This window comes from Schistocerca piceifrons, chromosome 3, assembly GCF_021461385.2.
Source record: "Schistocerca piceifrons isolate TAMUIC-IGC-003096 chromosome 3, iqSchPice1.1, whole genome shotgun sequence".
Classification (NCBI taxonomy): domain Eukaryota; kingdom Metazoa; phylum Arthropoda; class Insecta; order Orthoptera; family Acrididae; genus Schistocerca; species Schistocerca piceifrons.
In genome coordinates, this window is record NC_060140.1 from 509,286,898 (window position 1) to 509,300,525 (window position 13,628).

The window sequence follows — 13,628 nt, forward strand, 5'->3', positions numbered from 1 at the left end:
GCTTAGAGCCATTTGATAGTCTTGTAATGCTATCTGACTATGAACAGAAGGGAGACATAGACTGTTTCGAAGCTGAAACATTGTATTATCCCGATAATTCGTGACAATTTAGGATTCTTTGTTTTATTAAAAAGGACTCTTTTCGTATTGAACTGGCAACGGGAAGCTCAGTATTATTAGAAATGGCAGAACCAACAGGGATCCTTTGTTGCACGCCGACTCAAAGAGACCACATTACCAAGTGATCGAAATCGCTGATGACGATGAAAGATGAATAGGTGTCCAGATATTTTTCACCAGGCAGCGTACACAGAGTTGAGCTGCCATCAGCCTTCAAAATTCAGATGACCGTGGGGGAAAAATAGGAAGACAGAGAAGCGAAGACACGCTGACAGAGGGATTCAGTTTTCGTAGCAGCATTGTTCTTTCCTTTTTCCCGTGAATGGTGTTGTGGGAAGACTCGCAGATGGGTCGCTGACAGGCGATGTGACAGGTGTGTTGCGGGTAGCCCGCCTACCTGTCGGCGCGCCTCCGCTGCCGCCGCCCCGCGGCCCTGCGCGGCTGTAACGGCGCCGCCACCTGTCGCCGCAGCGAGCCCGCATTCGTTACCAACGGCCGCCCGCCGGCAGGGCCCGGCCAGGCAGAGGCACGCGTCGCCAACGGCCGAGCAGCGCCCGGGTTCCGGCCCTCACTGCCTCGCCGCCCCTTAGCTATTCCGGTTCAGCGGACCGGCAAACACCGCGGAGCACCAGCTGTGCCTATTCTAGCGGCTGCCACACTCCAAATTTCCTTGACGCTTTCTTTTCGAAGAAGCAACCGCGTACGGCAAACAGAATACAGCACGTCGTTGAACGGAGAGAAGTCTTCACACTTCGGGAGTGTCCTAAAGCTGTGTCACCATTCCAGTTCACAACGACGGTACGTATGGGACAATATGTGCTACACAACAAATTGACAGGAAAAAATTGCTGCACCAAAAAATAATTAATGTAGAGTGACGCAGTTTCTGGAATATATTTGTCTAGGTAACATATTTAAGTGTAATTAGTATTGCAAAACCACAGGCTAACGTAAGCACGAGATAAGCCGTTACAAGTGTGAAATGCTGGTAGTTTAATAAGCGGTGTAATTGTCAGAATGTTGAATGCAAGCATGCAAACGTGCATGTATTGTGTTGTACAGGTGCGAGATGTCAGTTTGCGGGATGGGGTTCCATGGCAGTTAGACTTGGTCTGTTAGTCCAGGGACGGTTAATGCTGTCTCTGCAAGGGGCTGGAGCTGTAGTCCGACGATGTCCCATCTACTCTCGACTGAAGACAGATCTGGTGTTCGAGCAGGCCGAAAACATGTCGACACTCCGTAGAGAATGTGGATGAACGTTATCCTGTTGGAAAAAAACCCCTTGGAGTGCTTTTCATGAATGACAGCACAATAGGTCGAATCATCAGATTGACGTACAGATTTGCAGTCAGGGTGCGTGGTGACAACCACGAGAGTGCTCCTGCTTTCACTCGGAATCGCACTCCCAGGTCCAACTGACATGTTTAAGACCATCACTGGCACCGAGATAGAACGAGCTTTCATAAGAAAACACAATAGCCCTCCACTCTGACTTCCAACGAGCTCTCGCTTGTCACCACTCAAGTCGCAAATGGTGGTGGTTTGGGGACAGTGGAATACACCCTACACGGCATCTGGCTCAGAACTGTCCTCGAAGTGACCGATTTGTAACATTTCGTTGTGTCACTTTGGTGCCAACTGCTGCTCATATTGCTGCAGCAGATTCAGTACCATAGCCCAGATCCATAAACCGAATACTACGGCCTTCCCTTCCCGCAGTGTTTGGTGGCCGTCCGGACACAGTCATGTCCTGTGGCCAGATTCTTATAAAATCTTTCTACATTATCGCAGAAGGAGCATCCCTAGTATACGACCTCTTTCAAGCTCAGTGGGGCGTTGTGTCCTTGTCGCCTTAAAGGCTTTCTTGACTAACATCGACTCACCACGTCCAATCTCAAAGATAACTAATGCTGACAACCGTTACAGAGTATATTTCAAGCAAACCTAATTTCTATTCTCATAGGTGCACTTCTATGCGACTGGCGTGAAATCTGAATAGACAACATTTTTCGGAAATAGAAAGAAGTCTACCAACTTTCGTTTATGTTGCACAACTCCTTCTTGGTGCTCCGATTTTTTCCAGTCAGTGTATGTTCTAAAAACACCACGCTTAAAATGAGGTTTATCGTAGGCTCTTGCCTTGGGTTATTTTGGTCATACAAACGTTGAGTCAAGAGTTTTGGATAGCTTTTGGGCTAGGGGTCATTTCCTTACCTGCGAGAAAGATCGTCTTACTGTAACTGTCTTATAATACAGGATCAAATATCAACAAGCTACTCTGTGAAATGTACCCGCCATCGCACTACACAAATAAATATGTGATTTTCATATGCACCATGTGGAAATGAGCCTGAAGAGGATAGTAAATTGATTTATAGGAATAGACGAATATTTCCAGAAAAGATTTATTTTGCCTTACATTCCCAACTTGTGATGTCTGAGTGGACTGTTGTAGGACTATTTCTTCTCAGTGAAATATTTGAAGATAATGGGAATGGGGCGAAGGGAATCTCAATTGGGAATGTTTGAGGAGAGATATCTAGTTCAGAATTTCACCTCATCATCGGGGGAACCGTCCCAAAAGCCTTGGTCGAACAGCGGGATCGGAACAACTTAAACCTATCTCTGGGCCAATGTTGTCTTTTGTCCTAGATAAAAATAAAAATTTTCTTCATGTGTATGGTTTTGTGAAACTATGACTGCAGTTTTCTGTACTTACATTTTTATATATGGTGTATCATATGACGTCAATTTCTCTGTAATTTATAAAGCCAGTGGACAAAATGCGAATATATCCCTGTTTATTTAGAAGACTTTGACCGAAAAGTGGGGTATCAGGTGCCTCATTCGAGCTTCCTCATCACATTGAAAATTTTTTCCAAAAATATTGGCATGCCATCATATTCCTTTCTTTTTTAACACTCAACGCACCTCTTAACTCCCACAAGCTCGCCTAACAATAACGGACTCAGACCTTTAAGTCCATCGTTGTTAGTCGCTCACACCCATCCACTCCCAGCTGCCCTTTCTGACTCACTCAGCCCAACTCACTGTCATTATCTCTTTATCAATCTTTGTCATTGTCTCTTGTGTCACAGCCAGAGTCCCCTTTGTTCTGTCCTACCAGTACAGTCTCCTCTCACTGTCACTATTTCCCTCTTCCTGTCACTGTCATATATAGTGTCATTATCATTTATTGTCTCTAATACACTTCCACTTCGTCTTTCTCTTTATTCCCCTTGCCCCCCTCTCCGTCCCCTGGAACTGTCTCCTTCGCTGTTTTCGTAGCACCGTTGTGTCACTGTCAACTACGTTTCATGTTTCATTGTCACTCTGTCCCGCTCTTCCTGTCACTCTGTCATTGACTCCTTCGCTCTTTCTACAATATAATCACTGTCTGTTTGTTACTTTTCCGTCTCTTTGACACTGCCACTGTCTGCTTCTCTCTCAGAAAGAAAAAGCGCGAAAGTGTTGGCAAGCCAAACTTTTTGGGAAAATTTTCAAAGGACGGTAGAATGGGGCAGTTGGTACCCGACTTTCCATTAAGTCTTTCAAATTTTGTGCATGTGTATGAAAATTACTTATGTGAAACAGAAATAACATAAAACTAATTTTACACCTCAGACCGGTTTTTATTTGCACAACAATTTCGTATGCGCTTCAGTATTACATAGGGCGCCCAGAACACTTCTGGTGAGAGCGGAACACTGTACAGCATGTTTCTCCATGCTACGTCCCTTTATAAACTACGTTTCGCCCCACACCGGATTTTACTTTAAACCTCGGTATCTTGGAAGAGGATAAAGAAATTAAAAAATTCAGTGTTATTCTAGATCGGGTCTTAGGAATGTATCATAAAAATTACGGAATTTGCTGTGCATAGTCGCCTCTGAATCCGAGGCTCGGTTTTGGTACACAAAAACGATGTTTTTCAGGTTTTCCCACGGACCACCATGAAACTAAATGGCGCCTCCGTAAGCCCCTAAGCTGCAGTAAGTGTGTGTAATATTCAGAATATGACACTGTTTGTAGGATAGTTAGAGGAAGGTGTTCTTTCTTTTGGGTATGCAAATGGTTCCTAGACCAAGGGCTACATAAAGCATTTGACCTTACCTTTCTATCACCACTAGCACACCAGATATGAACAAGGCAAAAATCACGGCTTTTATGCGCGGCATTTGCAACATATTAGTTAGCAAATGCTGTCACATTCATACCCATTACTGGGCCACAGAAAAGCGTAGGTGGCTTAACCATGTCTATCATCAAAGAAAGAGGCGCATTAATGGCTGATGTGGAATCCCTGGAGCTGAAAGCATGGGTCCACACTACTCCACAGACACTCTAGCAGTTGAGTCTCGTATCGAGCTTTTATTAGCAGAAATTCAGGTGTCCTTCCTCAGAACGTTAAGTGCCGTATGTGGACTCAGCACAATAGTCATAAAACGCATTCTGCGCGAGGCGTTGTGGTGCCTCCGTCGCTCAGAGGTCAGTGAGCCGTGCTATAATACGAAGACTCTGGTTCGATTCCCTATATTGCGAGGAAGTTATCCTCGGTGGGAGCTCTAGAACAGGGTGCAGGATGCCAGCTGATGAGCTACTTGGGTAACATTTAGCGGCTCCAAGGTCAAAAAGGCCGACAACTGTCCAGAGAGTTGTGTGCTAAGCCCATCCCCCCTCCTTACATGATCAAGCCACTGGCAGAGGATGACATGGCGGTCAGTCGATCCCGATCTGCCCGTCTGGGTCACGGCTCGCAGCTTTCCTTTGTTTGCTTGATTTACATTGATTTTTACATAATTGGTTTACAAACATCAGTAACAAGATAAAAAATATAATATTCGTTTGAGAAATTAAAGTTCGTAATTGTAAATCATGAAAAATGACTAAGAACACTTCACTCACAGCTCCACAGAGAAAGAAACACCTTTAAGTTTACTTAAGTAAGTAAATATTCTTTTTACCTTACCTCAAATACATGGTGCATAGTTGCGTGTCTACACAGTACTGCGGCCCCTCCTAGTGACAGTGTCTGCGGTGTGTTAATGGGAGTTTTCTGTTTCAGTACAGTTGCACTGCTTGGATGCAACAAGTAACCAATATTATTGATAAGCTTACCGAGCGAGGTGGCGCAATGGTTAGCACACTGGACTTGCATTCGGGAGGACGACGGTTCAATCCCGCGTCCGGTATCCTGATTTAGGTTTCCCGTGATTTCCCTAAATCGCTCCAGGCAAATGCCGGCTTCCTTCCCCGTCCTTCCCTAATCCGATGAGACCGCTGACCTCGCAGTTTGCTCTCTTCCCCCAAACAACCCAACCCCAACAAACCATTGATAAACTTTGCCATATTTCCATACAATGCTTGTGTCATTCCACTGCTAAGCATAACATTCTGCACTGTATGAAAGGAAGATATACTGAAAGTCACTGTGTGCGGGAATGACATATGTCTATTTTCCTGTTGTCTTTCACGGTATCGTGACGCCGAATGAAGCGAACACCAGCGACCGAGCGAAGAGGTGCGGAGAGCGACCCTGGTATCGCGGTCGGTGGATCAGCGGTTCAAATCCCTGTTGGGATATCCAGGTTTAGATTTTATGATGGTTTCAATAAATCACTCAAGGCAAATACTGAATGGTTCTATCAAAAAAAGAAGGAACCGATTTCCTTCTTCAGTCAGGCTTGTGCTCTTCATCATTGACGGGACATTAAACCTTCATCATCCTTCCTTTCTACGTGCGACGTAAATGTCGGGTTAGTGATTCCGTTGCCTTTATTTGAAAACAAAGTCTAGTTACTTTAGTAACTAGACTTTCCAGCCCGTGGAAAACACCAAACATAGTCCAAATACGGAACGTAGTTCGTGTACAGAATAATAGCCGGCGCGTGCCTGGTAAGCATGCAGGAATGATTACGAGACTGAGATATTGCCGCTGTGCAGACAGGTTTTCCTTCTCCGGACACCACGCTACACAACGTGACATGACTTGGAGAAGGTTGGCGAGTCTCCAACTCGTTGCTATGTATCCGCTGCCTGCTGCGAGGCCGGCTGGATTGGCCGAGCGGTTCTAGGCGCTACAGTCTGGAGCCGCGCGACCGCTACAGTCGCAGGTTCGAATCCTGCCTCTGGCATGGATGTGTGTGATGTCCTTAGGTTAGTTAGGTTTAAGTAGTTCTAAGTTCTAGGGGATTGACGACCTCAGAAGTTAAGTCCCATAGTGCTCAGAGCCATTTGAACCTGCTGCGAGTCTGTAGTGCAACTGACTGTGGGAGCACTGACTGAGACGCTGGCTACAGCACTAAGTCTCAAATTACCACTTATTGGTTAATGAAACGTATATGGGCAAACTCAAATCAGTTCCAGCACTACTACAGTCTTAGGGCAGTCTTGGTATTATACCGAGATTTTTTCTTCTTAGATTCTTATGACGTTGGAACTAATGACTTGGAACGTCACGTGGTGATTTAGAGTTCAGTGGCCAGATGTCAGACAACGCGTTAAAGCCTTTTATGCAGCAGATTTGAAAGTAATCAACATTGTCTCTCGTTGATAATCTTGTATCCATTTATAAACTGGTCGTGGATGTTAAAAGTTGGCATTAGAGTGGAGTATAATCGATCAGTTAGTGTGTGTGTGTGTGTGTGTGTGTGTGTGTGTGTGCGTGTGTGTGTGTGTGTCTGTGTTTAACTCCATCCGAACAGGCCTTGGAAGGTCCAACGGTACCGACCGGTCGCCGCGTCATTCTCAGCTCACAGGCTTCACTGGATGCGGATATGGAGGGGCATGTGGTCAGCATACCGCTCTCTCGGCCGTATGTCAGTTTACGAGACCGGAGACGCTACTTCTTAATTAAGTAGCTCCTCAGTTTGCCTCACAGCGCTTGGCACACCGATTGGTCACCCATTCAAGTGCTAGTCCAGCCCGACAGCGCTTAACTTCGGTGATCTGACGGAAACCGGTGTTATCACTGCGGCAAGGCCGTTGGCTTGTGTTTGTTTATTATTCATATGAATGAACTTCATACTTTGAATTATTTAGCAAATTAAGTAAAGGCAACCCTGAAAGTCTGAACTGACTGTATTAATCGACCTCATTATTATTACACCTGGGAATGAGGGTGCTTCGGTCTGATTACTGTGAGTCGTCACGCAATCGGGGTTGATAGTATATACACAACTGACCTGCACATATAGACAGTGATGCGTTTTCCTTAGTCACAACTCTATTTACGAACTTCCACCATGCTGAAGTAACTGTGGGTTAGCAGCTTCTGTTGATGAGCACAACGAAAAACCAGCAAAATTTGCAAATACGAGTATTACTTTTTTTTATTTACTCGATGATTAGTTTGTATGTGCTGTAACTGTCCGTTGCACATTCTTGACATGGTCTTCACATCTTCGGTTATACCATTTTTTAATATGTTACGATGATCTGAAAATGGGTCTTAGCCCGAAACTAGTCATCGAGTGAATAAAAAAAAGTAAAATTTGCAACTGCGGACTGATTTTTCGTTGTACCGCTGTATCTGTTTACTGTAACGTCATTTCATGTTTTCCATAACGACGAAGCGCAATAATATCGTGGATGAGTAGTACTGGTGCACTTAGAGGCTAATAAAAGAAAGTAAAAAAGAAACCAAAAATGATAAACTCCTACTCAAACAATTTCATCAACAAAGGAGTGTAAGACAGTCATCATAAGACTAGTTTACCAGTGAGGTGTTCCTCTATTGCCCGAGTCTTAACCACATTAAGTAGCGAAATCTGCATATTATGGAAAACACCTTTACTCTCGAAACCCTTCGTATGATCAGTGCCGGCCCTTGTGACCGAGCGGTTCTAGGCGCTTGAGTCCGGGGCCGCGCTGCTGCTACGGTCGCAAGTTCGAATCCTGCCTCGGGCATGAATGTGTGTTATATCCTTAGGTTAGTTAGGTTTAAGTAGTTCTAAGCCTAGGGGACTGATGACCTCAGATGTTAAATCCCATAGCGCTTAGAGCCATTTGAACTATTTTTGTATCAGTGGTTCTGGAAATAGGAATAAGCAAGTTTCCTGAACGGAGGCGGATTCTCGAGATATCGCAAAACAGTTAGTGCTGAATTTGTGAACTGAAAGTATCGACAATGTGTTTAAGTGCTGCGTAATTCCCGACACTGTCTGATGCGAATTACTTGTAGCGTCATTTCGGCTGCCTGTGGCCGGAACTTCCGGCAGATGACGGCGTTGCCGCGTGTTCCTTTTGTAGAAGACGCCCAGCGGAAGTGAAAGCTGAGGCATCTGCTCACGCTGGCCTCTGCTGATTAATCACGCCTGCAGTCACGAGCCCTTTCGGTGAAGGAAGAGTACAACATTTCTTTCTAAATCTTCATGTCGGGCACAATCATTTCGTGATCAGCTGTTCTTAAGAGGTGCAGAGGGAAGGGATGGGATGGGAAGGGGTGGATGGCAAGACGAAGGGTGTTTAGCTCCTGAGCCAGAAATAGCTCACTGATGCAGTAAGATTGCTTTCATGCATTTATTACTAGCTTGATTAACACTGTTCTACGGCTGTTTGCGTCGAAGTTCTTTCCTACCCGTGGAACATCGCGATGAGCACAAAACTGAAAGAACGACAAATTTATTTGCGTGGCCATCCTCCGCAGCAAGCACAGAAATAGTTGTTTTGTAAATAAAACAGGCTTTTCTTGCTGCAACTTTTTTCCCAGACGTGTTTCGCCTTTTTCTTGCTCTAAGGCATCATCTGTGGGATATATAACGATACAGTTTTGTTAATTTTACATTATCAAACAGTTTACGTCACAATTTTTTAGGTAAATAGGTAATTACTTACGGTTTGCTGCGATGTGCGTTTCCTCTCTTCTGGTCTGGAGGTTGCATAGTGAACAGTGAAAAAATTCCGAATACAAAATTGTGTTTACACTGGTAGTGCTATATCCAGACCAGATGAGAGGAAACGCAGATCACAGCAAACCGTAAATAATTACTTATTTACATAAAAATCGCGACGTTGGATCTTTGATAATCGAAAAATAACAAAACTGTATCGTTATAGATACCACTGATGATACCTTAGACCAAGAAAAAGGTGAAACGCGTCTGGGAAAAATAATTTAAGTTGCAGCAAGAAAAGGTGGTTTTATTTACAAAACAATTATATCTATGACATTTCTTACAATTTCAACATTTAGTGACATCCAAGCAAACTTCACAGAACAGGCTACATTTGTGTACAAAGTTTCGTCAGAACGTTTTCTGCAACTAATTTACTTCATTTGGATATTGTTTTGTAACTGATCACAGCAGATAAATTTTTCATTACGTTCGGCAGTACCTGGTGACAAGTCTTCCTCAGAAACTCAACTTGGCCAAACCAGTGCAACAGATGGAGAATAAGAGAGAGATATTGCTGTACCTAAGACGGGAATTCCAGTGACGAAGTTTATTGAATTATCGGACTTTAAAGTTTTAATATCTATATTGGCTCAGCAATCTTACATATGCACTGATGAACCAAAACATTATGCCCACCTGCTTAATCGCTTGTTTGTACGTCTTTGTAACGAAATACATCACTGATTCTGTGTCGCCGGCCGGTGCGGCCAAGCGGTTCTAGGCGCTTCAGTCAGGAACCGCGCGACCGCTAGAGTCACAGGTTCGAATCCTGCCTCGGGCATGGATGTGTGTGATGTCCTTAGGTTAGTTAGGTTTAAGTAGTTCTAAGTTCTAGGGGACTGATGACCTCAGATGTTAAGTCCCATAGTGCTCAGAGCCATTTTTTATTGTCTTTGAATAAAAGTTTCACCTCTATTCGTTTCATTAGGTATTTATATTCTGTAGCAGTTCCTTCTGTCTACGATCCAAGTTTTATATAGCTATGTTTACTTGGCAGTAACGTATCATGTCAGAGGTTCTTTCGTCTGTAAGTTCAGCACGGCAGCGTAATTGACCAAGACAGTTGTCAGAGAAAGGTTTAGAACTGCTTCGCAAAACTGTAGCACCTGCAGTGAACCCAAAGGCGTCCCAGCCTATTCTCGGTACATTGACCTCCGCATCCATCTACCAGGAGACTGGGCCTTGATACTTCGAAAGCGATAGCAGCCAATTCGCTCTCTGACGAACGTCTTCCCCTAAGGGTTCGAGATGATGCGACACACGTGACTGTACGACACTGCTGGAAATGCCTTGGAGGTGCAGCTCTGAAGAAGACGGTGGTGGCGCGTGACGGGAGAGAGAGTGCAGCCCAGAGTGAGACGCCGGTGCGGACTGTTGCTGGCGTGTCATGGGGCTCAGCGAAGTGGCGGTCAGGCGTGGCGGCGGCGCGTGAGCCGTTCGTCACGGTGTGGCTGCTCCGAGTGGCGCCTCACAGTCCAGACACGCCCCGCCACCGCTTGGGACCTAATCAACAAAACACTGTGCTCGCGCAGTGGCTGCCTGCAGCACTTCCGTTCTGCACTGAAGTGTAGTCACACGGGCTACACTTCATGGCACGGCAACGGACGTACATGTCAGACATCTCGACTGGTTCGTGTACAAAATTCTCCCGGTATTGGAGTCAGATCATATCTGAGTTAAAACTCGAACTTTCCAATAAATTCACTACACTCTTCGTTAGAGGTCTCTGACTGCCGGGACCAACCTGTGTCTCTTATTCTGGGAGTATCATCAAAAACTTGCATCCTGCTCATTATGTGAACGGTTCAAGGTATCGAAACGAGGTTTAGGGCATATGATAGAACATAGAGGGGCACATACTTTTGTCGTGTTTGACCCATTACAACCGGACACTCTCCTCTAGCATTACTTTTCCTCAACAGTAGTTGTCGATACCAGTAATATTTTTCGAATTTTGGACAGATCGGTATTATCTCAGTTGCTTCTCTGAAAACGTTCAGATAAATTTTGTACACAGCTAAAATTTATGAAAACGAATTACTTTATAAAATATTTTACTTTCAATGTTGTAATCGATAAGTACTAGTTCTGAATGTATAATTAAAAACCATTTTTTAGAAACATTTGAAATTACGAATTATTTGCACATTTAAAATTTATATTATTAATTCAAATGGTTCAAATGGCTCTGAGCACTATGGGACTTAACGTCTGAGGTCATCAGTCCCCTACAACTTAGAACTACTTAAACGTAACTAAGACATCACACACATCCATGCCCGAGGCAGGATTCGAACCTGCGACCGTAGCAGTTGCGTGGTTCCGGACTGAAGTGCCTAGAACTGCTCGGCCACCACGGTCGGCTATTATTAATTACGCAATCCTGTACTGTTTACTAGGTTTATATCTGGTTTCATTTATGAAATAATAATCGGAATTAATAATGTAGCGGAAACTAGTAAGAATTCATTTGTTAAGAAACATTGTAAGGCCATTGGAATATTGTTGTTTTCGCAGAGTGTGAGAGTCGTAAACTTGCCTCTGGTGTGATCTGATGGTTTTTCGTATTTCGGCTTTGTTCACGTGAAAAATCAAAATACGGGATGATATACAAAAATGTGAGAAAATCTGTGGAAAACACATCTACGTAAAAAAATCTGCAACAACTATCTTCAAATTCATTCAGTTCAAATCAGCCATGAGCACCTGACGTGAGATTTTCACCTTCAAGAATCAGACCTCTAGACAAAACGGACTAGAGCCATCCCAACACGACAAGCTAAGTAAACTTGAAAGTTTATTGTAATCTTCGCTCCTCTCAAATCTTCATAAAAGACTCTGCTTATTAATTACTTGGACTGGGCACTGCAAATTTGTGGTTGCGAAATTTTAATCTATATGAAAATACTTGTAACATTTCAAACCAAAACGGTGTCGTTCATCGAATCGTAGTTGTTTCTGTACTATTATCTGCTGCATGCGCAAAAAAAAAAAAAAAATCGTGAAGTACACGAAATGAATACTGGCTAAATGGTAGGTGAAACTATTAATAAAAATTCACTTCACTGTAACATGAAATTACACTTCCAACCTCTCCCCCCCCCCCCTCCCTCTCTGTAATAAGAGTACCGACTTATGAATGACAAATAACCACCGCATTTATAAATGCCTATACAGGAGCAAAAGCTCGTAAATAGGCTCAGGTTGTTACTCTTCAACACCCATATTTGAAGACTTTTGTACCGATATCGTAACTGATTGCACTTAATTGGTTCAAATGGCTCTGAGTACTATGGAACTTAACTTCTGAGGTCATCAGTCCCTTAGAACTTAGAACTACTTAAACCTAACTAACCTAAGGACATCACACACATCCATACCCGAGGCAGGATTCAAACCTGCGGCCGTAGCGGTCGCGCGGTTCCAGACTGTAGCGCCTAGAACCGCTCGGCCACCCCGGCCGGCCATTGCATTTAATATTTACAATATTTACAGACTACAATCCAAGTTCCAAGCCTACGTTTCTATAGCACTGTAATATGACATTTACCTTTCTCTGTTATATGAAAAGAGCGCCAGTGGCCTTGCCGCAGTGGTAACACAAGTTCCCGTCGGATCACCGAAGTTAAGCGCTGTCGGGCTTGGCTAGCACTTGTATGGGTGACCATCCGGTATTCTGAGCGCTGTCGGCAAGCGGGACGCACTCAGCCCTTGTGACGCAAACTGAGGAGGTAACTGATTGAGAAGTAGTGGCTCCGGTCTCGTAAAGTGAGATACGACATGAAGAGCGATGTGCTGACCACATGCCCCTCCATATCTGCATCCAGTGGCGCCTGCGGGCTGAGGATGACACGGCAGTAGGTCGGTACCGTTTGGCCTTCCAAGGCCTTTTTGGACGGAGTTCTTTTGATATAAAAAGAACAGTCTAAATATCTCTATAAACTGTAACTACTGTTCGGTACACTTCATACAAGAAATATCAGGTATCTTATAAGAAATATTGTAAAAAGCTGCGTGTATATAGTAACCACGCACAAGGTAAACATTGCTGAATTCTGAGAGTTGGGGAAAACACGGTGGAGGATTCAGCCCGCCGTATAAGAGCTCTAGCCACGGCCGTGACGTGAGCGGCGTTCTATTTCCCTCAGCGGCGTATATCGCTGGACACCTCTTGGCTCCTCACATGTTTACCAAGGTGATGGGAGGGGACAGCTGCCCTCTAACAGGAGCCGAATGACAGTTGGCGCTGAGGCACCTCAGTGGTGGTGGCTGCAGCGGGTTGGCGGGGCTGTGGCACTAAGTCCCATATGGAACTTGGTGATGACGGGGGCAGACGTAGCCTGGTCTCTGACTCACGGCTGCTGCTGGTGAAGCCCACTCCTCTCGCTGCTCAGAATGACCCTTGCCCACATGGTGGTGCTGCTGGACTTGAGTGCCTTCTTCCTCACAATCCAGGGCGCATCTGAGGCGCGTTTGTTTCGCTAAAACCTGGCTGTAGTCACGTCACCCTCAGCAATAGACTTATCCTGGTGTGCTGACATCAACCAGCCCTCTAGAAACCTTACAGCTGTGAGCTACATTTTTCCGTTGACTGCCTCATCTTGCAGTGCC

General features: G+C 44.7%; 1 protein-coding gene and 1 pseudogene across 1 annotated transcript in view; both read right to left on the minus strand.

The window, feature by feature from the left end:
- LOC124789741 overlaps positions 1-13,628 on the minus strand; it is a 121,463-nt gene that overhangs the window by 59,566 nt on the left and 48,269 nt on the right. The window lies entirely within an intron of this gene.
- On the minus strand, positions 6,992-7,109 carry LOC124790214 (annotated as a pseudogene).